This window comes from Rhipicephalus microplus, chromosome 7, assembly GCF_043290135.1.
Source record: "Rhipicephalus microplus isolate Deutch F79 chromosome 7, USDA_Rmic, whole genome shotgun sequence".
Classification (NCBI taxonomy): Eukaryota; Metazoa; Arthropoda; class Arachnida; order Ixodida; family Ixodidae; genus Rhipicephalus; species Rhipicephalus microplus.
In genome coordinates, this window is record NC_134706.1 from 103437247 (window position 1) to 103462888 (window position 25642).

The window sequence follows — 25642 nt, forward strand, 5'->3', positions numbered from 1 at the left end:
TTCATTGTTTCAGCAGCAGCAACAAATTGCAAAGTCACGTTAGGAACGACAGTCAGCTGGAAACTTGATCGAATCCCGGCTGCTGTGGCTGCGTTTCCGATGGAGGTGGAAATGTTGTAGGCCTGTGTGCTCAGATTTGAGTGCACGTTAAAGAAGTCCAGGTGGTAGAAATTGCCGGAACTCTCCACTATGGCATCTCTCATAATCACATGGTGGTCTTGGGACGTAAAACCCCACACATCAATCAAGTCAGCTGGAAACTTGCAGCGCACACCTCAAGCAGAAAGCGCGCATGAAATCGGCATACACAGTTCGAGCGCTGACTAACAACTGTCACAGCTTGACACTCTAAACGCGCTGTTCAAAGAAAAAGAGAGACACACGAAGCAAGCTTACAAGTATACATAACAAGCGCGAACAGTCACAATAATTCCTGCATCAAGTGTCGGCAGCGCGCTCCTTTCGTAAACATGGCCATGGCAGCGTGCGAAGGTCCTTTCGTCCTTTCCCGAATTACGGGTCTGAAAAGCACGCGCACAAGAGAGACCACATTCCGTGGGGGTGATGCATCGTGGAGAGAACGACCTTTAAGGTGCACCCAACGCGAGTTTCTTGTGTCATTTCGCCACTGAAAATGAAAATGTGCTAAAATTGTGGAGCTTTGAGGACTGCAAAACGCTTTGTGGTGTACATCGATTGCTTGGTGGTAGCGTTACAAATGATGTGTGCTTTGTGGCGTAGAGGTTAGCATTGCGCACTGGGAATCATGTGGTTGCTGGTTGGTTTCCGCGCGACAATTGCTTGTCTTCTGGTTTTTTTAAGGACGATAGTCATTCTTGGGGGCCTCCCACACAAAAATTTTGGTCGGTCTATCTGTCCATTTGTCTGTTTTTTTAACCTCAATTGTATCCTAAACGACACCAAACTATACCTCAAATGGCGGACGCCATTTGCAGCGCCTACCAATAATGCTCAAGTTTTAGCATTCATGCTTGTGTAATTGTCAATTCGAAAGCAATTCTTGCACATATCTGGGGCACCATAACGAAACATCGATATTTTCTGTGTGTGACTTTATACAAGATAAGGCACACATAAGTAATTAAAAGCTCGGTAGCGTTTTTCACGCTTCACTGACAGTGCAACACGATGCCCAAAAAATGGCAGCACATCCACGGAGTAAATGATGGATAGTGGGGTGAAATATCTGTCCGTTCATTCATTCTAGCTTCCATCCATCCATGCGTGCGTGTGTGTGGCCGCCCGCGCGTCCATCTGCCCATCCGTGCGTGCGTCTGTTCGTGCATCCATCCCTGCTTTCTTCCGTGCATCCGCTCCTGCGTCCGTCCATGCGTCCATCCGTCCGTGCAGCCATGCGTGCGTTCGTCCATGCATCTATCTGCGTGTCCGTTCGTCCACCTATTCAACACTACAGGTACCACCATCTCGCATATTTTTATCATATATTCTTCATATAGAAGCACCGCCGTCCAGCGGACATTCCAAGGACTGAACGAGAGGAGGAACAGGCACACTTTCTATCGGCTTGCGCTTCGTGTCTACTTCCCACCTTTAACCACCTTGAGTTCATGGTATATACTAGTTCACTGTATTCATGGCACTGCGGCTCAACGCTCGCTAAACCTTTCTAAAACCTAGGAAGCTACGCCTAGCGAGTATAACGTAGCCAAATCTTTCTTTTCTTCTGCGCGTTGTTGAACAATAAAAAATTTGTGGCTTGCGCATTAACTTAAAGCCGAATGCTCCTGTCTCTCATTCCCTTAGCAGCCATTAGCACGTACATTGACCACTATTTTTTATTGTTCAACAACGCACAGAAGAAATCTCTCACCGGCACCACTTGAAAGTCGAAATGTTATGCTTGTTACAGACTACTACAAAGGCTACGAGGGAGGAACAGGTGCTGCTATAAGCAGCATCACCCCTTGTGTATTTGTGTATGTTGTGTTCCGTTTACGTATGTAAACATATCTTTTTGTAACAACTTTTGGTGTGTCTGTCGATGCTGTGTTGGATTGTAATTGATGTCCACTGTCAGTGAGAATAAATTTCTCGCAACACAAAAGGCAAGTGTTTCCATCGCTTTTCTAAGACAACACAGTGGCGGCACTTACCCGTCGCCTTGCGTTCTACACCTTATTGCCTGCAAGGCGGGCGCGTATGCCGCGCGCTTCGTTTTCCAAGATAACTGCCAGATAGCGGTCATGCCTCACGTGTGACATGACTCGATGCGCTTGTTCACTTCCGCTGCCCGCTCGAGGCACTCTGACGCAGTGCCTTCAGAATACCTTTACGGATTTTCTTGCGCAGAGCATCTAAGAAATGTTTTGTTCTCTCTCTGCAAATGCACTCTCTGAAAATGAAGTCTATCGTTGACATTTGCAGTGTTACATGCAAATACGCGGCTTTTTTTTTTGCGATTCTTCAGGCTATAATATTCTACGTCACTCCCGTGATGGAAGTACGTCAACGAAGCTGTGGTGGACCCCGCCGTAAAAAATTCCATGCTATAGGATGCGAAAGCCTAATCTTGGTGCACAGTTGAAATTATTGTTGCCAGTCAGCGTCGCAGCAGAGCCAACTTTGCCCTAAGTAGCCACCGGTCACAAACATGCTGCAGCGTGAATTCAATTGCCTATAATACTGAAAAAGTGTATAACCGTAAACTTTGATTATGTGAATGAGAACTAATGAATTGTACAATCATCTAGAGCTGTGTGAAAATCATATTGCAATGGAGTTTAATTGCGACGCCATGTATCGGCAGGCACCGGCAGGCAGCCGGTACCGACACAAATGCTTGAGCAGTTCAGCATCTACAGCTCGTGCACACGCTCACTCTTTGCACTTAGAGATGATCCCACTGGTCATTGTCCGGCGAATTTCCCACTACAATACCCCGGCGATGAAGACAAGCCATCCTGGTGATTCAAGGTGACGAGAGAACAGGAGGGTCGTAGCAGGGCTTGAGGTGACTGATGTAAACCATCTCACGACCAAGGCGGCGCTTGTCCGTGGATGGCTTGAGTGGTTCAATCACCTAGGTGACAAAAGAATGATGCTGTATGACGCGGTAAGGGCCAGTATACTCCGGAGCAAACTTGGGAGTCAGTCCATTAGAGTGGAAAGGCTGTCGGAGCCACACGAGAGAACTGACGGGCAAAGTCTCCTGAACAAGATCACGGTCGTGGCGATCTTTTTGAAGGGCTTGATTATCGGCTGTGAAGGACCGTGCAAGCTGACGACACCCTTTGGCATGTTCGGCCGTTTGAAAAATTGGGCTGAACTCGGAGGCATAAGCATTGTATGGCAGAATTGTGTCGAGTGTGCTGCATGTGTCACGACCATATAAACAAATGTAGAAAAGCCTGTTGTAGACTGAACCATCGTATTGTAAGCGTACGTCACGAAAGGAAGAACGACGTCCCAATTATAGTGGTCGGAATCAATATACATAGCAAGCGTGAGTCCCAGGGTTCTATTGAAACGTTCCGTGAGGCCATTCGTTTGAGGCTGGTAGGCTGTTGATGTGCGGTGTACCGCACGGCATGAATGTGGAAGCTGCTGCATGACTTAAGACAAGAATACGTGACCTCTGTCACTCAAGAGCTCCCATGGTGCACCATGACGAAGAACGAACCGATGCAAGACGAAGGTCGCAACGTCACGAGCACCAGCCGAAGGTAGCGCTGGTGTTTCGGCGTAGCTTGTCAGATGGTCGGCAGCCAAAATCACCCAACGATTACCACCAACAGAGCACGGCAGCGGGCCGTATAGGTCAATCCCAACACTGTCAAATGGGCGTGAAGGACATGATAAAGGCTGCAGTTGACCGGGTGAATGAGAAAATGTCTTGCGCTGCTGACACAAGGAACATGAACGAATTTGTTTGCGTACAAACGTGTACATATCCCGCCAGTAATAACGTTGGCGGATCCGCTCATATGTCTCTAGCGCACCGGCGTGCGCGTGTTGCGATTCAGCGTTTAAATAGTCCCAGATATCAGACTGCATATGACTGGGTATGACTAGCAGCCATTTACGACTTGCCACGTGATAGTTGCGACGGTATAGCAGGCCATCCCGTTTGGCGAAATGCGTTGCTTGGCAGTGAAGTGCACGAGGGTAACCAGAAGTTGATGCGTCAGAAAGCATATTCAAGAGCGAGACAATCCAGTGGTCCTTGCGCTTTTCGGATGGCATGTCTGTGACGCTGACGGCAGAGAGGAAAAGGTCATGGGCTGATACTTCTGTATCAAATTTAACGGGTGATCGTTGTCACAGAACGAGCGCTAAAAAAGAGCGCGCCGCCAAATCCTTGCGACAACGGGCAGGAGAAACGCCGCGAGGTAAAAACAAAAAAAAAGAAGAAAGCTAACATCCAAGGCTCCCGGGCGCGCGCTCTCCCCGCAGAAGCATGGCTTCTCAGACGAACCTCCTCACCCTGCATCGGCGGCCCAGCAAGGCCGCGATTTTTCTAGAACGAAGGAGGCGGGGTCAGACCGAGTGAATCATTCTCCGGAGAGGGCAGTCGAACCGTCTCGTGCCTCTCCCCAGCCTTCGCTGCGCATCGCGCCGACGAAATGAGGAGAACGTTCTGGAAGGTGGCGCGGAAAGTATTTAATCGAGCGGCCGAGACGAGAAATCAGGAGGAGACGGAAGTGAGCGCCAGAGTGCGTAGAGATTCCGCCGTGTAGACGGCGAAGTTTTTGGTCCGTAGGGACGGCTCGAGCTACAGGCAAGAGCGTGGGTTTACCGCTATCGAGCGAAGACGCGGGCAACAGCTGCGTGTGTGAAGCCGACGGATTTCCGGCGAAGAAGTTGAAGTTTGAAGAGTGGCCAATTGAAGACGGGAGTTTTCCTGGAAGAGAAACTCCGGCGAGGTTTCCTGGAAGAGAAACTTCGAGAGCTACGGAACGACAACAACGCTGGACTTTGAGTGAGTGATTCTCGGAAGAGTATCATTCAGACTTTTGTTCCAAGGACTTTGGACTGAATAGGTTTTCTATCTCTTTAGTCCTTAAGTGTCTTGGTTGTTCAATGCATGCGACTGCATTGTAGCTCGTATTGTTGTTCGTGTCCGTTGTTCAAGTGTGGCTGATTGTATTGTGTAGTACGTGGATTGATTGGTTTGATTGGTGACATATTGTATGCAACTATTGTGGAGTGTACATTTTTGTGTATTGTTTTCGATCTGCCACCATTGAGAATATAATTTGTTTGTTTATCAACTCTCGGCTCTGTCTTGTTCTTTGGGCCACAGCCGGCGTCCGCTGGCGCGCCAAAATGGACCACTTCTAAATTGTCCACGCGTTCGTGGTGCGGTTCGGGGGGCCGATACTTCGACCCTTGGAATTAGCTCGGCGATCGCCTCCCTAATAAACGGGACAGGTGTGACAATTAATCTGGCGTCCGCGAGACAGGACCTTTTGGTGCACAGTGGGTCCAAAGTAGTGAGAAAGAGCCTCGAGTTTTTGATAGTGCTATCGGAACGATTTTGTGTGTTGTTCAGTGTTCTCGTTAACGAGTGCAGGGGAGTGTTCCGATAGACTGATTTAGGCAGATACTCTTTGCACGCGGCAAGGTTTTATTTGCGAGACACAATGGATCTCGAAAAGTTAGTTGCTCTTGGTGAGAAGATGGGTCTTTCTGGCGCCGAACTACGGAAGTGGGTAAGCCAGAAGGAGAAAGAGGCGGTGGAGAGAGAGAAGTTGGCAGCCGGAAGGGCGAGGGAAGAAACAGAAGCGAGGGAGCGCCAGCTGAAAGAAGAAAGAGAGGAAAGGGAGCGGCAGCGGCAGCACGAGATGGAACTCGAGCGGCTCCGTTTGCAACAGCGAAGTGAAACTCCCGTCCAAGCTAGAGTTGAAAGCAGCGAACGGGAAGATCATGGCTTCCGCTTGAACCCAAGCAAGCTGCTCGTAGCGTTTGATGAAAGGAAGAACGACCTAGACGCGTACCTCCACAGATTTGAGACGATTGCGAGGAGCCAGAATTGGCCGGAACATCAATGGGCAACTGCTTTGAGTACTTGCTTGAGTGGTGAAGCGCTCAGTGTGTACGGTAGGCTGACGCCGACCGATGCAGCCAACTACGCAAAGGTGAAAGCTGCTTTGCTGAAGCGATTTAGATTTACCGTGGAAGGATTCCAGGACAGATTTCGGACAGGAAAGCCAGCTGATAGGGAGACGGCTACGCAGTATGCCGCCCGACTTTGCCATTATTTCGACAGATGGATTGAACTTTCAGGGACAGCACAGGAGTACGATGAGCTTAGAGAGCTCCTAATTAGAGAACAATTTCTTACTAGTTGCCACCCAAGTCTGTCACTGTACTTAAAAGAGAGGAAGGCTGACTCACTTGAAGACATGCTCGAATTGGCTGATCAATTCTTGGAAGCGCAAGGTGGCACTAATTTGGCCAAGGTCAAGAAGGAGTGTCCCGATGATTCGAAGAAATTGGCTCCCGAAGAAAAGAAGCGTGCACCAGAGAACATTCCGCGATGTTTTCTGTGTAACCGAGTGGGTCATCGCGCGAAAAACTGTCGAACGATCTTTACGGACCCTACGGTAGTAAAATGTTTTAAGTGTGGTCAGACTGGGCACAAAGCAGATGCATGTCGGAACGGAGTGAGTCAAACTCACCAGGTATCCTGTGTTCAAGCGGCACCGAAATCTGATAATAATGCCGTCACTGATGGATTCGTAGAGTTGAAGAATGGGGAGAAAATTTGTATTGTTGGTGCTGTAATGTCAAAACAGCCAACCGGTGTTACGAAAGGAATGCCAACACTGCCTGGAAAGGTTGCGGGCAAGAAGATTACGGTTCTAAGAGACACCAGTAGCTCCACGGTTATCGTGCGGAGAAACTTGGTACGGGAAAGTGAGTTAACCGGCAAAACGAAACCGGTTTGCTTAATTGACCGTACAGTTCGGATGCTTCCCGAAGCAGAAATTGAGGTTGAAACCCCGTACTTCAGCGGGAAGGTTACTGCTTTATGCATGACGACCCCCCTGTATGACCTTGTCATCGGAAACATCGACGGGGCGCGAGGGCCAAGTGATCCAGAATGTTTGGGAGAAGACCCGAAGATAGAGCCCTCGCCAACACAGTGGCCGCGAGGTACAGTGGAGGAGCATCCCGTGACGGATCTCACTAGAGCCTAAGAGGAGGCCGCGGCGCAAGAGACAGTGAGTGAGAAGTCGATCGTGTCGAATAAGTTCAGGGGCCGAGAAACTGGACTTACGTCGGCACGACCTCAACCGACCGACAGTGTAAAGGAGACGGAGTTGGCCAGCCGGGAAAAAAGTAGAGGCATGATCAAGCGGGTAAATAAACAGACAGGACCCGTCGAATGTAATGACGCGTTAACGGTGTCGGAAGAGACAACGATGGCTGAGACGACGCCTCAGATATCGTCGTTGGAAAGGGCTCGCCGAAAAAGAACGTGGAATCACAAGAAGAGATCCAGCGAGCACCGCAAAAAGGGGCGCAAGCGCTGTTCGAAGTACTCAAGATAGGTGCTGAGGTGGAATCAGAATGTGTTTGGCAGGGCTGAGTGACATATGTTGTGTTAATGTTCTTGTTATCCTGTGTCACAAGTGTCGAAGTGTTGTGATGTGATGTGATGTATTGTACAATTGTTGCAATGAATGAACTTTGTACATTTGTATAGTTGGGAATTTGTGGTGGAGTGTTGTACTCATGTGCCTGTGGTTATATTTCATGTGTTGTGGAATTGAACTACAATGTAAGATTGTATTGCGTGATATATTGAGAATGTGACGTGTCACGAGCGACGGATTGTGTTACAGTCTGTGAGAGTGTGTGGTGACTGTTCGCGCTCGTTTGTGTGGTTTGAATATTATGAGATAATATTCTTAAAGTGGGGGGCAGTGTCACAGAACGAGCGCTAAAAAAGAGCGCGCCGCCAAATCCTTGCGACAACGAGCCGGAGAAACGCCACGAGGTAAAAAGAAAAAAAAAGAAGAAAGCTAACATCCAAGGCTCCCGGGCGCGCGCTCTCCCCGCAGAAGCATGGCTTCTCAGACGAACCTCCTCACCCTGCATCGGCGGCCCAGCAAGGCCGCGATTTTTCTAGAACGAAGGAGGCGGGGTCAGACCGAGTGAATCATTCTCCGGAGAGGGCAGTCGAACCGTCTCGTGCCTCTCCCCAGCCTTCGCTGCGCATCGCGCCGACGAAATGAGGAGAACGTTCTGGAAGGTAGCGCGGAAAGTATTTAATCGAGCGGCCGAGACGAGAAATCAGGAGGAGACGGAAGGGAGCGCCAGAGTGCGTAGAGATTCCGCCGTGTAGACGGCGAAGTTTTTGGTCCGTAGGGACGGCTCGAGCTACAGGCAAGAGCGTGGGTTTACCGCTATCGAGCGAAGACGCGGGCAACAGCTGCGTGTGTGAAGCCGACGGATTTCCGGCGAAGAAGTTGAAGTTTGAAGAGTGGCCAATTGAAGACGGGAGTTTTCCTGGAAGAGAAACTCCGGCGAGGTTTCCTGGAAGAGAAACTTCGAGAGCTACGGAACGACAACAACGCTGGACTTTGAGTGAGTGATTCTCGGAAGAGTATCATTCAGACTTTTGTTCCAAGGACTTTGGACTGAATAGGTTTTCTATCTCTTTAGTCCTTAAGTGTCTTGGTTGTTCAATGCATGCGACTGCATTGTAGCTCGTATTGTTGTCCGTGTCCGTTGTTCAAGTGTGGCTGATTGTATTGTGTAGTACGTGGATTGATTGGTTTGATTGGTGACATATTGTATGCAACTATTGTGGAGTGTACATTTTTGTGTATTGTTTTCGATCTGCCACCATTGAGAACATAATTTGTTTGTTTATCAACTCTCGGCTCTGTCTTGTTCTTTGGGCCACAGCCGGCGTCCGCTGGCGCGCCAAAAAGGACCACTTCTAAATTGTCCACGCGTTCGTGGTGCGGTTCGGGGGGCCGATACTTCGGCCCTTGGAATTAGCCCGGCGATCGCCTCCCTAATAAACGGGACCGGTGTGACAATCGTGAAAGTGCATCTGTGTCAGAGTGCTTTACCCCTATCGGCAGACGACGCGTATGTCCAATTTGTGGAGGCATAGTGCCCAACGTCCTAGGTTGATGCCACTTGCATCCGGGTGTACTTCAGTTGGTGCAGTAGGGTTGCAATGGCGCAGTACGGGTGGTGAGGTAAGGAGTGGGCGCAGTGTTGCGAAAGGTTCGTCACAGACTGCTGCCCAATTCGAAAGATCTGCAGGGCCAGCAAGGCGTTTGGTGAGAAGAGCGATGATAGAAGCGAATTTCCGGACAAACCGATGAAAATAGGAGCACAGGCTCACAAATCTCCCTAGTTCCTTAACTGTAGTCGGCTTAGGAATTTCAGCAACAGCACGAACCTTGTCAGGGTCGGAAGGATGCCGGCTTTTGAGACGACATGACCAAGTATGGTAAGTTGTTTAGCCCCAAAGTGACATTTCATCAGGTTAAGCTGAAGCCTGGCGTTTGTAAGGCACTGCAGAATCCTACGCAAATGAGTGAGATGCGAAGTGAAATTGGGGGAAAAGACCACAACGTTGTCAAGATAGCACAAGCATATGTTTCATTTGAGACTGCGTAAAATGCTGTCCATCATTCTCTCGATTGTGGCGGGCGCATTGCAGAGTTTGGATGGGATTACGGTAAATTCATAGAGGCCATCTGGTGTGATAAAGGCCGTTTTCAGACGATCCGACTCAGCCATTGGGAGCTGCTGATAACCTGATCGAAAATCAAGCGAGGAAAAGAATTCTGCTCCTTGGAGACAATCGAGAGTGTCGTTTATGCGGGGAAAAGGGTAAAAATCTTTCCTAGTATAGTTGTTTAGCCGCCTGTAGTCTATGCAGAACCAGATCAAACCATCTTTTTTTTTTGACGAGTATAACTGTTGAACACCAAGGACTACAAGAAGGCTTGATGACTCCACGCTATAGCATACCGTCTACTTGTTCAGCCGTTACGCGACGCTCCGCCGGCGACATATGATAGTGGCGCTGGTGCAAAGGAGTACTCTTCCCTGGGCTAATTGTGTGCACAACGGTGTTCGTTCTTCCTAACACCGCTTGGGGAAAGTCAAACGAACGCCTGAATTCGTGCAACAGGGTAACAAATTGCTAACATTGAGCCGCACGAGATGGCTGTCAATGTAACGGTGAAATGCATTGCAAGACATGCTGTCCGAGGCAAGGTGATCGAGGAACCAACGCGTTCAGCTCTATATTCGGCCTGGTGTCGAAGAAATCGGCAGGCACGATAGTACCTTTATCGATAGGCTGAATGTGGCGGAGCGTCTCGTTGCGGCGCAAACTGAGGGGGCACGAGTCGGAATAGGAAAAAAAATATTCCGGTAATGTCTTGACAATGCGCTAAAATGGCGAATGGCAGCGAATTAGGGTGGCGGCTACCGAATTTGTTAGATGGCGTGAATAGTGTGTTAGCTCAGAAAGTAAAGCACAGTAGGCAGGATCAAACTAAGCGCTGAAAGGAGGAAGGTCAATGTCCATCGCGACGACAAGGTTAGCCACACTAGATACGGCCGCATCAACAGAAGGCGCATCACGAAATGGTAACAGCTCCACTTCAGCCCGAGCGTAGTCCACGGCGGCGTGATGGCGTGATAAGAAATCCCATCCTAGGGTGACATCGTGGGAACATTAAGCCAACACGTAAAATTCAGTAATGTATAACACGTCTCGAATTACCACTTTTGCTGTATATGCCACGACGGGCTCAATTTGTTTGGCGCTCGCAGTACTAAGAGAAACCACGAGAGAAAGTATCGTAAGTTTACGTAGAGAGTGTGAGAGGTTCTGACTTATCACAGATATCGCGGCACTAGTATCGATGAGTGCAAGTATTCCTACACCTTTGACGATTACATCGATAAGATTGGCGGGAGACAGACGAGGACTTAAGCGATTAGATGACGACGCCGCTCGTGCCTCCGAAGCTGCAGAAGTTAGTTTTCCGTCTCAATGGAGGTGGGTCGTTGACGCATAGGCGATACAGAACGAAGACTTGTTGAAGGAGAAGGTGATTGGGAACTATAGAACGTCGAGAGGTGGAGGTCTGGGTGCTGGAAGCAGCTTACACGTCACGTTCGCGAGCTTCAGGTGGCTCGTGCATTGCATGGTATGGATGCCGAAACAAGTAGTCTGGGTATCTTGGTGCGTTAACTGCGAAGCGCCGACGACATAGACGTGCAGCGTGGCCTGGAATTCTGTAAGATTAACATATGGGCTGGTTGTCAGCAGTGCGTCAAGGATTTTCATCGTGCTCCTGTGTAGCTCGAAACGGCGTGGTGGATGGTCACACAGGTTGTGGCGTATGCAATGGTAGACGAGGCGGAGGCATTGCCACGACGGCCGCATAAGTCAGAGGCGTGGCAACAGGTGTTGGTGGAGAGGGAGACGTAGGTAATGGCAACGCCCACGAGACCTGTTCCTGAATATCCTGCCTGATGGTCGTCATTAGGCAGTTCGTTGGTGCTTCGGTCGTCGACAGATACAAGAGATACGAAAGCTGTCATGCGACCTCTTCACGTACATATTCTTTTATCTGCTCCAACAGGGTGCAGCCACTACCGACGGCCAGGGCAGTGAGAAAGTCGTCTGCTGTCGTTGACCTCCGAACTGATGCACGTTGTTTGCGAATCTCTTCCAAGTTCTGACAAAAGGAGGCAAGTTCGGATACGGTACTTGGGCCCTTCGCCAGCAACATTTGAAAGGCATCATCGTCTATGCCTTTGAAGATATGCCTGAACTTGTCTTGTTCGTTCATGTCAGGTTGAAAGCACCGGCATAAATTGATAACACCTTCAATATAGCTTGTGAAGCTTTCGCCCTCCCTTTGTGCACGTCCACGTAGGCGCTGTTGAGCACGCAGCTTGCGCACTGCGGGACGATCAAACACAGCTGCCAGGATGGTCTTGAAAGCGGCCCAAGTGATAAATTCAGCACGGTTGTTTGTGAACCACAGACTGGCGACGTATTTCAGATAAAATAGGACATACTTCAGTTTCGAAAACTCGTCCCACTTCTTGACAGCGCTCACGTTTTCAAATGGATGCAACCAGTCTTCCACATCTGGGTCCTTGGTGCCGCTAAAGAAGGGGGATCCTGGGGGCGCAGGGTGGTAGGCACGATGACCAGTTGAAATTAGGTCATGCTTTGCTGGATGGTGGCTTGCTCGGTCGTCTGATGAGGCATTGCTGATGCACTGGCCAGCTTCCGGCTTCGAAGTTCCAGATTTGCCTACGCAGCAACTCCACCACTTTGCAAGGGAGTTTAATAGCAACGCCAGGTAGTAGGCAGGCAGCCGGTACCGACACAAATGCTCGAGCAGTCCCGCGTCTACAGCTTGTGCACAGTCTCGCCCTTCGCACTCAGAGATGGTGCAACCGGTCATTGCCTTGCGAATTCCCCACTGCAATACTTTTTTTTCCTCATGCTCTTTGAAAAAAAAAACGCCAGGCCTGCGCGGAGGCGCAGCACAGTCACAGCGAAAGCTAGAAGAACAGCCTTTCAGAGCCTTTTCAAAACACGCATATGGGTAACTACTGCAAGCACAATTGCTTGATACCCACTAGGATAATAATACTAAACTTTTTGGTATTTGGCCGGCAATCGCTTCGCTATTTTTCATCATTCGTGTGAGAAGTGCGGTATCCGCTAAACAGTTCCAGAGAATTTTGTGCCAATTGTTCATGCAGGGGCTGACGACGATGAGGAAGCATGGCTGAAGTGGGTAGGCACCACAGTTAATAGCAGAACAAGAACAACCTATGTAATGGGTTGGAGCATTGGATGGCCCGCTCGTTATGGTATTTTCATCGTGCGACGACTGTTGCTCTTTCGCTGTTTTAACGCGCTCTATAAATCTTATTAACGCCATCACTTTCCCGACATCAAGCCTGCCTAGGCAAGCTTGCCAACAAGTCACAAACACCATCGTAGCTCAAGGTAGAATACTGGGCTGGCACCCAGCAGACCCGGGTTTCGAGCCCCATTGTGTGTTTAGTGCTATGTTTTTTTTTTCTAATTTCACGCGATGTCGTCACGATTACCGGTGGCGGCGGCGGACAACTGCGCGTGACGAAAGTGGGGATCTCATAACAGCTCTCGCTGTCAAAAACGGATCCCCTGTACGTAGCTTTTAGTGTTGACCTAACATGATTACACAACAATACACAAGCAATTGCTTCGTGCCAACTGCACAAGAACACATACATGTTTATCCTGGCTTCATCAAACATTATTATCAATTACGTTAGGTACATTCACATGAAATATAATTTTTTCGATGCATATGCTGAGCTGCTTTAGATATGGTCTCTCCAACTACGATATGCAGTAGACGATGGCGACTACCTAAATTTTCTACCTTGTGCAGCATACACTCCTGAAAACCAGCTTTTGCGACCATGTGTGGTTAACCAGCTCCTTAGTTAAGAAAGGTTGTTCCTTCGCCAGGTTAATATTTGGGAGTTTGCGTACTACGGAACGCAAACTCCTAAAAAGAGATGGACACAGTGGAACAATGTATGGTTGTTTAACGCGCACCTGGATACAATTAAGTACACGACCATCTTGCATTTTACTATGACTACTTCACAGCAGTATTTGATTTATGGTCGGTGAAGTGATGAATCGGTGATGGCGAGTAGTGGCACGTTCCCAAGGACGACATAGTGCGCAGTTGGCAAAGTTGGAACTATAGGCAGTCAACTACATACATACAAGGAATAGACAGAGCCACGCCGAAAGGAGCTTCGCCCCTAAAATTCGTTTCGCTGCACCTCAGGGCGCATTCTCAGGTTCAAACAAAATATTACTTCAGTGGTAGCTACAGAACCATAAACGCAAGCTTTATAAAATGTTTTCCGCAAACACTAGCAGTCAGTTCGGCGATTTGAGTCTGAGTGAAACCAAAAGCGTCGTTTTTCATTCATTCATTCACTGTTTATTCAGACAAAAACAATGATTGCCTAGGTTGAAGGGACTACAGGCAGATTACCTCTGCCTGACTAAGGTCCCTCCACCCACACATTTGCTCAGGTGAAGTGGAACAAAGGATACAAACTTCATTCTGCTTTTGAATGAGGGGACACAAAGTTCAAATTCAACAAGTATAACAGATGTCAACACATACGTTTTAAAATAACACATTAAAGTCATCACAAATTTGCAGTACCATTAAAAATTTATATATATAGAGAAAAAATGCAACAAGGCGAAATTTCTGACAGAATTACTAAGTACCATAGAGAAATACATTTGAAAAGAAAGAAATTGAGCAATATTCATCTAATATGCAAAAGCACGATCGACACAAGAGAAATATTTATAATAAATAATACAATTAAGGTTCCTTACAAGGAAGGAAGCACATCTTAACTTTTTTCTTCACACCGTTTTTAGTGTTATGTTCTTTCAAAAGTTCCCAGACATAGCTATTTTCGTGGAGTAGATAAGTGTGTTAAAATGCGTTCTTCAGCAAGCCACCTTCGTGCTTATAGAGTTCATGACTATTGATGCTGCGGACTGGGTGCGCGCCCTCCTTATTGCCCAATTCATCGCTGTGCCTACTGCTGAGCTTATGTATGCGCATGCCCCATCAGTGATTCTAGACGACGCGCTGTTCTCTGTCAAATAATTGACGCTATTGTGCATATGCAACGCTTGATGCACATGCAACGGTCATTGCATGTGCATCAAGTGGGCTGCCACAACGTGCACTTGCAACGGCAGTCACTTGCAACGGCAGAGGCAGTCCCGCAAATCTGGCAGTTTCTGAAAGCGGGACTGCTGGGTGTGCTGGTAAGTTAACTTCAGACGATGCCGGATGAGAAGTGCGGAAACGCTGTGTTCATGTGCTACACTTAAGTTACTGTGTCGTTTAGATGCGAAGCATTCTTTGCTCGTGCTTATGTTACGCGTCGTCGGCGTCAGTGACTGCACTCACACAATGCATACGCAACTTCTTTCCTCTCTTGTGCTCCTCCTCTCACCTCGCAATGCCGACACAGGGCGCGCCTGTTAACCTTCGCTAACTCCTCTTCTTTTCCGTTTATTCCTCCCTATGCCGTTTACACTGCCATAGCACATGCGCGGCTCGCATTCCTCTATCACTTCGAAGCACCGAAGCAGGCTGCGTCTGCTAGCGAGTTTCATCGTTGAAAAACTGATTGCGCTGGACAACCGTGGCCTGGCGACATATAGACTCTGGACCTTGACCTCCAAAGTAGTGCCGATAGATTTCTCCTGTGCGTTGCTAAACAACGGAAATTCGTGGTCTGCACCTTGATTAGAAGCAGACTGCGCTTCTCTGTGTTCAATCGGGGTCTTCTGTCTCTAACTGTGTAGTATCAGCGATTGACTTGTTACAGTAGAAAACACCGATCCATCACTGCGGGGTTTGCGCCTCCCCAACCAGGTTTCTCTCCTGCGCAACGCTGCTTTTAGCGTTAGCCCCCGCTGCTTCGCATCTACACATAATTCTCTTCAGCGGGATATGGTGTAATTTTTTGCGCCGTATTCAAATGACTTTTTTTTCTGTAAAACGATTGCTGCGTGTTTCATTGAAACAGTGTCGAGATCATTTATGTTTAGTTAACTACGACATGCTGTATTGGAATTTCATACCAAGAGGAACCGTTTTTCATAAACAATACTCAAAGAAACAGCGCTTCACGTTTTTCTTCGCCTCATGCGTCTCGCCTAGATTTTCAAAGCATACGTCACCATGTTTCTGTGAAGGTAAAAATTAAATGACGGCCATGCACACAACCAAACAATACGGGGTTGGTGTAAATTGATTGTGCGTGCAAATGCCACACTTTTATCGTTTTTATAGGTCTTGTGTAGCAATTTCATATTCATGGTAATTCTAATGGCATACTTCAGTGGAGGTTTTTAACAAAAGCAGCGGCAAATATCCCCATTTTTTCGGTCCTATCAGGTGGTACGTCATTAAATTAGGTACACTGAAAATATACATGGATTCACTCATAGGTATATTTCCGGATGTAGTGTCATCATCATTGCAGAATTGTGATGAAGAGCGTGACGACAGACGAGCCCGCAACACTTCTACCAGAAATATTGTTCGCTGAAAAGACTACGATACCATTTCCAGGATAGAATTCTCACGTCCATTGCCTTTCCAGGTCACCATTACTTCGATCATTTGTTCCGGACTGCTCGATTTGTGCCACATGGCTGCTGAAGATTCCCCTCCAGGACGGCTGCAATAGGTGCACAAGATGGCAAGTTTAAAGCCAGCCGGGCAGCTCATCTGGCAACATGGACACAGCACAGCTGCACTGGACGCTGCTGACGCCCAGCATAATTGTCAGTCAGCAGCCGCTTCTTCTGTGCACGACACCATTTTTAGGATGAACAGCTCTCGTCCATTGCCTTTCCAAGTTAGTTTCCTGAAAGATGCTACTTGGGTTAAATCCAACAACTATTGTTTGTTGATGGTGTCCTGCCCACGAGACCTAAAAGATGTGTTCAAGGGATTTTTAGCTTCTGCATCGGAAATGTGGTATGCCTTGTCTGCCCTAACACATATGTTGTCTGGCAATGTTGAGCCAAGTTCGGAACCAATGGCTAAAGCTCAAGAAGAGGCATTTTCTGCTGCTATATACACAATTAAAAACTTGAAGAGGTCCAAGCAGGTTCGCTTTCCGAGCTAACTAGTGAAAAAGCTGGTCATGCTGCTGCTCAGAAGAGGATTGATAAGCTAGAAGAAAGGCAGGAAATACTTCTCACAGAGCTTAATATTTCGAAAATGAAACAGAAAGCCGTTAAAGGCGAAATCAAGTTGCTGAACGCAAAGATTGCATCACTGTCTATTGCTTTCAAGTTTGGAAGCTGCTTGGCTGATGCCGAATCTGGTGCTAACGTCCTTTACAGTGTATCTGATCATATGGCCACAATACCTTGTCTGTGCGAAAACACCTAAAACAAAATGCAACGCTTGAACTTGTTTTTTTAACATTGCAGATGACAAAAAAGAAGACTGTGTATTGTCCAAACAAAAAATTGCGGAATTCTTATCACAAAAACTTGACATTAACTTGTCCAGCACAAATTTCGAATCGGTGCACAGGTTAGGCAAACATGCTAACAGCCAAAAGAGGCCTATCATTGTGAAAATGACCTTCTATTAGGACTAAAGGTTGGTGCACACCAGCGACTAGCCGCGGTCGCGCGACCGTTTGCGACTGGCGACCAAATTGCGAGCGACGTTCACACCGGCAAGGCTTCATGCGAGCGACCGGAAGTCGCAAACCCGGAGAGTCACGTACAGATCTCGTTATCAACGAGAACTTGGGTGACCGGCGACGATCAGCTGATCAGATACGGAGCCCGCTGAGCGCGATGCGTTTGTTTTTGACGGCTGTGTGTGTGTGCGTTTTCCCGGCAGCATCATACACTTCGAGTCGAGTGATGAAGAAGAGGTTGTGGCGGTGCTGATGTGCTCAGCCAACGTGTCAGCGCTGGCAGCACAAAAGCCTTCAAAGCAAGCAAGGCGGTGGTGGCTGAGACCGTCCCTTCGCTCGCGAGAAGTGGCTGGCCAGACAGGGCGTCTGCTTCCCGACTTGCGCTCGCACGACGAGGAGTATTTCCGAGAGTAAGTTTATGGTTGTTTTACGTGCTTGTAAGATAGTGCATAACATGTTATATCATTCTATTTTTGGTGGTTAGCTTCATGCTAATGCCGCCACGAACGTTCGATACTGTGCTCCAACTGCTGCGCCCCGCAATATCCAAGCAGGACACAAACCACCGGCCACCTATTTCGGCGCACGACTGCCTGGCCATGACCATTAGGTAAGAGCGTGTGGTTTGAAGATTAATATGCTGTGGCTTGCGGCTGCGCTTCACTTGTAAGGAAGTTTTGCTTGGGCGGATAGAACGAATTGCATTTATGACGTGTACGGGCTCGATGATGCAGTCATTACTGCGGCCGGCAGTTTACGCGTAGGTGACGGGTTTGATTACGGCCGCATCGATCGCCTTTAGATGGAGGCGAAACGCACTTAAGTTGGCGCGTTTGTTGCGCGCGTACGTTAAGAATCTCAGGTGGTGAATATTTCAAAACCATCTGTTGTGGCTTATTGCGTAATCAGTACGTGGTTTCCGCTTGTAAAATCCCAGAAAATGGGATTCTGCACTACACAATGACATTACATTGTGGACCGGTCAGTTCCCGTTTTCTGTTATCCTGATGCACAGGTACTATATAAAACGCAATTATTAATGATGTTATAAAATAAGTGAAACACAATCCTAAGCTTTGCGAGTACAAATATGCACAAATTGTTAGGACAAATTGATGTGCTGTTCGAGGCACTCAAAGAGTATTCATGCCAAAAATATTTTTCAGCATCGGGGAGGGAGGAGGTTCAACCAACCACCCTTTATGTATCTGCATGCACGACGGTGTGTGTTTGCACAACTACACATGCGAAATTTCTCACAAACATAGGCAGCGTTTAACCCCTGCACCTTGCTACAATTATACGTATGTTCTGTTAAAATGACAGTGACCCAATACACTGTGGACAGTAGCGCAGTGGCAAAACGTATTGTGGACGGTAGCAAATTGTGTGAAAGCAATTTGAACAATAGACTTGAGTGATGTACGTTTTGCGAAATAGGTTCTCCTTGAATTTACAGCTTTTCAGAAATCCATGCTAAAGAAATTGCTACAGGTATGTTTAGGTTGCCCTTCTTCAACCTGAGTGATATGAGCACGTACGCTCTTCCATGAAAAGGTAAATGCATGCTTATGATTCGCTAAAATGTGTAGGCACAGAAATATTCACTTCATATACGACAGCTTGCAGAGTGCACAAGCAGTGCGACCGTTCGCGACCAGTCGCAAATGGTCGTGCGACCGCTCCTAGTCGCCGGTGTGCACCCGCCCTAATTAGGTTTAACTGTACAGGGCAATCGTTCTCTCAAAAGTGTACAATGGTTTTGTCCAAATGCGAGCAGTTACTGACCTTGGCTGCCATGAAACTTGACATATCGAAATTTCTCAAGTTAGTCAGCAAATATGCATTCTATCAGAAGCTGTGTTGATTTCGTAGAAAATAGACAGCAGAGCTAGCGCTCATTGATACATAAAAATGAGGAACACTTTGGCAATGTAGCGTCATGACTACGACACTGAAATGCAACTATGCGTGAGATTTTCAAGCTCAGCATGCTCCTTTTACAGTGTGTGTCTTCCATCATGGCTGTGCCGACAGAAATTTCACATGGCACTTATGCGTTGTAGGTATGCCAAGGAAGTGCGAGATAAAGTGGCGCACTACTTCGTCACAGACGGTCAGGTGCCTTGGCAGGACAAAGTGGTGAACAGCACTTGAGGCGTACAAGGTGAAGGTGGGTTGTAAATGCATTTTATTGCTTACAGAACTTATGTACATAGCATCTTCCTAAGCTAAACAAACAAGAAAAAAATCACCCGTGACACAACAGATACATTACAGGGAAAACTGTCATGTCCAAATATAACCATGAAAACACAAAAATAAATAATTCATGTTAAAATATTTGAGTTATTGCACGGTTATCGCTACAATTATCACAGAAATAAGTTGCCTTAAAGGGGTCATGACACCCAATTTTCAACCATAATGTGTGTTGTATGAGCTGATTCTTGTATGTTCACATACAAGCTGGTGAAATTCGAGCGATTTGGTCAAGCTGCTAATTTTTAATCGCATATTTTTATAAACGAGCTAGTCGCCTGACAGTTGGGCAATACTGACGCACTCACCATCCATGACATCACGAACCGCTTGCTCGACAAGCTGCTGCACAGTGTGCATTCTGGCAGACGGTCGTGTTTTGTCATCAACTGCGTTTGCAATCAAATTTTTTCGCATTGTTGAACTCTCCACTAAAGCTAAATGACTTCCAGGGGTCGAAACATGGCTACTGTGTCAGCAATGTAGCGCTGGTACTTGCAGCAAAAATTTCGGATGTCAAAATGGGTCCTATGAATGTGCAATGCGTATACCATTTGCCATTGCTCCTTCGGCTTGTGACGTCTCGCACGCCATGACAAAATGGCGGTCACTTGTGGTAGGTTGAGTTTTAGGAGCCGAGCACTTCTACGGCATATTTTTGACTAAAATAATCTCTTAAGGCCCCTTTTCACACGTGTACTAGCACATTTTACTCTGTAGTTTCGTTTTTTGCTGACAACCGTCAATTGTTGAGTGACCAGTCATGACCCCTTTAAGTTAGGACTAGAAAAGTGAACACAAGATAAAAAAAGGTGGGTGTCATTGACTTTATATAAATAAACACTTCAATTTGCTTCACTGCTCTGACGCAATTTTGCCTCTGCTTCACACAGCATAAGTTCTACTGCATGCATTACATCTTGTGCAATGTGCACTGGTAGCTCTCTGAGGCGTGCATCGGTACGTAGAACGAAGAAACCAATGTTATCTTTTTTGATGACCCCCTTGTTCGCTCTGATGTGTTCAAGGTGCTCCATGCACGCTTGCGCCACAGTTTCATGGCTTGTGCCCTCTCCTGAATTGCTGCAAAGCAAGTGTGAATTGCAATTCATGCAAGTGCTTTAAGGTTGCATTGTTACTTCATAAAGCACCATTTAGCAAAAAAAAAACAGTGTGAGAACGACAAAGTGGTAACAGAAGAAACAAGACAGAGTACTGACTTTCAGCTAATGTTTGTGATTTTCGGCACTAAGAAAGAAAAAAATAGAGCAACTGAAGCAAATTAAATAGCACACTTAAAAGATTAATGTGTCAATAGCGCGTGTACTTCTCTGTGAGAAATAAATGGGCTTTTGATCTTTGAAACGGACACTCGTGTTTTGGGACAGGGTGGTGATGTTCTGATATTAACGTCTAAATATTACGGTAGTTACATGGGTTCTGTCTGCCTTAGTATAAATGTGCCCACAATAAAAACATCAGTTTAAAGTCAGTGCTCTGTCCTGTTTCTTCTGTTTCTACCTTGTCGTTCTCACACTCTTTTTTGTTACTATGTCTGTGTACCAACTTGACCGAGCGTTAACCTTATAAAGTTTTGTATTTTGCAGCATGCGCAGGATCGTTTGAAAAAAATCTGCAAGTTTATCCTCTAAGAGTTAGCGTTATATCTCACCTAGCACCCTCGCAGGTCCGTTGTCGTCTTGACGAGGGTGACCTGCAGTGAATTATACATATTGCTTAAATGTACAGAAAGAGATCCTTTTCGAAAAGTTGTGGTTGTGATCTCTTGCCAGGAGTACCTAAAATAAATTTTTTGTTTACACACCGTTTTGATGGTGGCTGCTCTCTTGAGGTGGTTGCTGAAGCATCACCGCAGAAGGAGGCAGTATTATTATACAACTTATAAAGTGTTGCAATTGCATGTAGCAGAATCTGGTGTGAAAACATTAGGCACATTCTCCAAATGTGCTAGAACATGAAGAAGGTTACAAAACATGTTTTTAAGATTTAATAGATTGGCTATCTATGCATGCCCTTCATTTGTCATTACTTAGGTGGATTTATAAAGGTTTTACTCATTGCTGCAGGTGTCGACACGAGTCTCCTCACCCGTATCAGGGGTACGTTCCGGTTCCGCTGCATGTCTTGGCCGAGGCGGTGATCTGCAGTGATGAAAATTTCTTTCTATGTATTTGATGATGCCGCTAGTACATGAACAGTTTTAGGCATTCTTTGGGAGTTAAAATGCCATTATGATTTCACTCAACACGAGGTTTATTTTACACTTGCGTTACCTCTTGATTGAGCACTGTTGTATGGAAGGTGTGCATACAGAAGTTTATTGTGCCTATTATGTTAATAAAATGCTATGTAGGCTGCACATCTAAATTAGAACAAGAGATATTGTCACGGAGATCAAGTAAAAGTAATTGCAGCCTGTCGCTGATGAATACTTTGCTTTTTCAGAAATATTTGACGTTGTAAAATAACCACATTCACACAGAAACAATGCCTGTGCCCTCATGTATTCCGGTGTGCTTCTGTTCAGTGTTGAGTGCTGAATGTATTGAAAAAAATGCAGTGGTTTGGGCAAGCTAACGACCTGAACACCACCTTTCAAGCACGCTTGTATTTTTGATAATTTTGCAAAGTACAATCACCTAGTAATAAAAAATAATGTTTCTAGGTTCAAGTCCATGCGTGTACAGCTTCAAGTGCATGCACATGGTACCGAAAATTTTTGTGCATGCTCACCTCTCGTTAGCCTCTTCTGCTGTGATGTGGCTGCTGCAAGAGAACATGCAATATGTGATTCTGTCAGTGCTAATGTGTGCATCTTTAGAGCATTTTTACTGTTTTGCTACAATATAAGTACTTATGCTACATTCTTGTAATGAATATGGGCAATGCTTGTCTATGAACAGCCTCATGACACATGCAATAAGCGATCTCTTTAGATTTTTAGATTTTGTATTAAGCCTTCCTTCTTTTGGTAAATGAGAGCCGAGAATGACACAGAAGTACACTCAATTCTCTCATTCTTACTGTTCTGTCTTCAATATTCTGTTTTGTAAAGCTGTCCACGTGCCACTTGTACGGTATGCTATATTTTTTGCGTTGTGCTGATGCATTGTGCTATGCTAACCAAAACATTTCATTTTCTGTTCAATGGACGGTAAGCATTATTCATTACCTTTGGTCAATGGCACTCATGTTGCACAGTATCCTGAAAGAATGATGCACTGAGTTATTCTTCGTAGCTGTAGCCACAGTTATTCGACATCAAAACAGCCCATTGCCATCATGTTCATGATCACATGCATGCCCACTGTGAATTACCTCTTGGGACTTCTATGTTTATGTGCAGTGTACTTATGTGTATTGTGTTATGTGAGAGAGCATTGATATGTGAGTATTTATTTGTATATATAACAGTCATGTGAATTAAATCAACTTTTTTTTGTTTAGTACTCAATAGTCAGCTAATATTGAACTTACGCCACAGGCTCAGACTCTCCTTCAATTAATTCAAGCATGGCCTCAAAATGGGGCCATTTTATTGTTGGAATGTCGGCTGCTCCGGCTCCACTTCTTTGTTTTTTCACGTATGTCGTGTTGTTTCCTTTTGAAGATATCACGCAGGTTCTTAAATCGTTTCTCAACAAGGACACCTGAAAACAAAACCCTTGCTGTAAGAATGTATTGTGCATACTGTATCGCTGATAAATTTTCTACTTTATTTCAGCACAATTGTGAGCGGTCTTTATTTTCTTTGCCCAGATCATTTCGGCTGCAGCACCCTAGAAATCTGAATATTGGGCAACAAAATGAATCGCATGCCATCTAAACTTAACTATTGGTAGGGGCTTAAACATTGCAAAACCATGACATGATTGAGGGAACCTTCAGCCGAGGGTTCCAGAAATGCTACCCACCTAGTGTTTTGGACCATCCACCTACATGTGCACGACATCACAGCTGACACAATGATTAGTTGCGCAAAGAGTTATGTACACTGTTTCTTGAAGGTAAGCATGTCTGCCAAGCTATTGTAACAAAGAGGCTGTTTATACTGTCGGAAATTGAAGTTCACTTGCAAAAAGTCCATTTCATGAACCAGCACATGTCTTTATCACCTTCACAGTGAAGCTTTCTAAGCATTACTGCATTGCGCAAAACTCCACAGGTGAGTATATACCATTGGTATCGTCCAAGCGCAACTGTCGTGTACAGCGGGAGCGATTGTTGTCAAACAAAAGCAAACATGTTAAATAACTTGAAAAGAAGAATGAAACTAACTAGAGCAAGATGACAATTTTCGAGAGAAAGAAATGCAACAAACATAGTATATGACTCAAAGTGTAACATAAAGAGAGCGAGAGGAAGGAATATATAAGAAAATAAAGGGACCAAAACATGAAAACATACCAACACATAGAAGCAGACATGAAAAATTGACTTTAAAATATAGGAAAAAAGAAAACAAACAAAAACGAGGCACAGTTGAAAGCGGAGAGATATAACCTCGGGGAATAAAATATAAAGGCACCAATAGACAAAAACACAGGAGAGAAAAGGAACAGTTGTGAAGAAATGAGGATTAGATTTGGGCCACATTACAGAGGAATAAATTCCCCCATCTGTGCTTTCCTTCAGTGTTCGCTCAGCCACTAGAACACTACCATATCTTTTTTTTACGATTACATGTCATTTGGCATCAACAGCATGTCTGACTCCCAAATCCGGACATTTGAGAGTGCTGCTAAACATGTTTTTTTATGTTTTAATTACACGCTCCTCTGTGGAGTGCACAAAATGCGCTCAAAGCAGAAGCTACTTTGCATTCTTTTTTAAAGCAGCACAACTGCAATGCATAGGCAGAATTAAAGCGTAACCCCCCCCCCCTCCCTCACCGCGCACTAGATATTATGCATTGCAAATGCCGCACGTTCACAAAAGCACACATTCCCTTGGCCAGACGATGACGTACAAACACAGCAAGGAGCATGCGCAAGTGAGTTGGCAACTGCGAGCAGTATTTCGAACGTCTGAGCTTTATTATCAGCTATACAATGTTCTGTCACGTCGATTTCGATGTTAAACTCGGGAAGTCGGGAGAACAAACATGCACACAACTGCGCTCGCATACATCACAGTCAATACATCTCATGCAAACTAACCATGTAACCTTGCAGTACAAATACCAATATTTTCATTGTTCATTCATTGGCAACGCCAGCCATGCAGTACACACCTGTTTTTGCTTATATAGCTACTCAAACAAAAAATCTCGGTACTTACTCGACATGCCGAACATGCTTCGATCTGCCCAAGCCCGGTCCTTTTTTGTCCGATCTTTAAAAGAAGGGTGCCGCTTGTCATACAGATATGGGTACATTTTAGTCGCGTCGATGAGGAGCTCGGCCGAGTTCCCAAAGCTGGCCGTGGTGGCATTCGCCTGATGCGAGGAAGAATCCATGGAAAAACGTACGTGTCGTTCGTACCTCACGGCAGTAGGCAAGCGCAACGAGAAAAAAAATAACATACGAGGAGACCGGATGTAAACAAAGGCTGACGTCACTTCTGGTCTTCGCAGATTGGTTAAACTGTTTTGCGACTGCAGTCGCGCGACCAAAAAATCGGTCAGGAAGCGACTGGCCCAAACAGTCGCTTTGCGACCGCTTGCGACCGTTCGCGACTGCTTGCGACCAGTCGCAAATGGTCGCGCAAACGCGACTAGTCGTCGGTGTGCACCAGCCTTAAGACTGCATCTTTTCTGCTGGAAGCAGGCTTAAGGGGTCCGAGTTTTCTATTCGGGAAGACTTTTTTCCTGCGAAACGAGAGGCAAGAAGAAAGCTTATCGAATTCGCCAATACCAAAAAAAATGTTTAAGCTATCTGTTCTTCATGCAGATATCTCATATGATCAAATTACTCCCCTACAAAATACTTATAACATTTACCATTCTGATTGCTTCAACCTAAGAGGTGGGGGCGTAATTATAGGCATTAAAAAGGCAATGACCTCTTATCTAATGGCGTCTTCGACAAATATAGAAATAGTATGGGTTGTTTGCAGGACTCGATGTGAGAAATTATTTATT

General features: G+C 46.2%; 2 long non-coding RNA genes across 2 annotated transcripts; one reads left to right on the forward strand and one right to left on the reverse strand.

Annotated features, from left to right (window-relative positions):
* The first annotated feature begins 19370 nt into the window (after window positions 1–19370).
* On the forward strand, window positions 19371–21810 carry LOC142767588 (uncharacterized). The gene is made up of 2 exons (XR_012885007.1): window positions 19371–19450; window positions 21627–21810. It is a non-coding gene; the product is annotated as an uncharacterized LOC142767588 (long non-coding RNA).
* LOC119176175 (uncharacterized) lies at window positions 21311–23410 on the reverse strand. Its single transcript, XR_012885006.1, has 3 exons — window positions 23038–23410; window positions 22294–22326; window positions 21311–21701 (listed from the first exon to the last, which is right to left on the reverse strand). It is a non-coding gene; the product is annotated as an uncharacterized LOC119176175 (long non-coding RNA).
* Between the last annotated feature and the right edge of the window lie 2232 nt (window positions 23411–25642).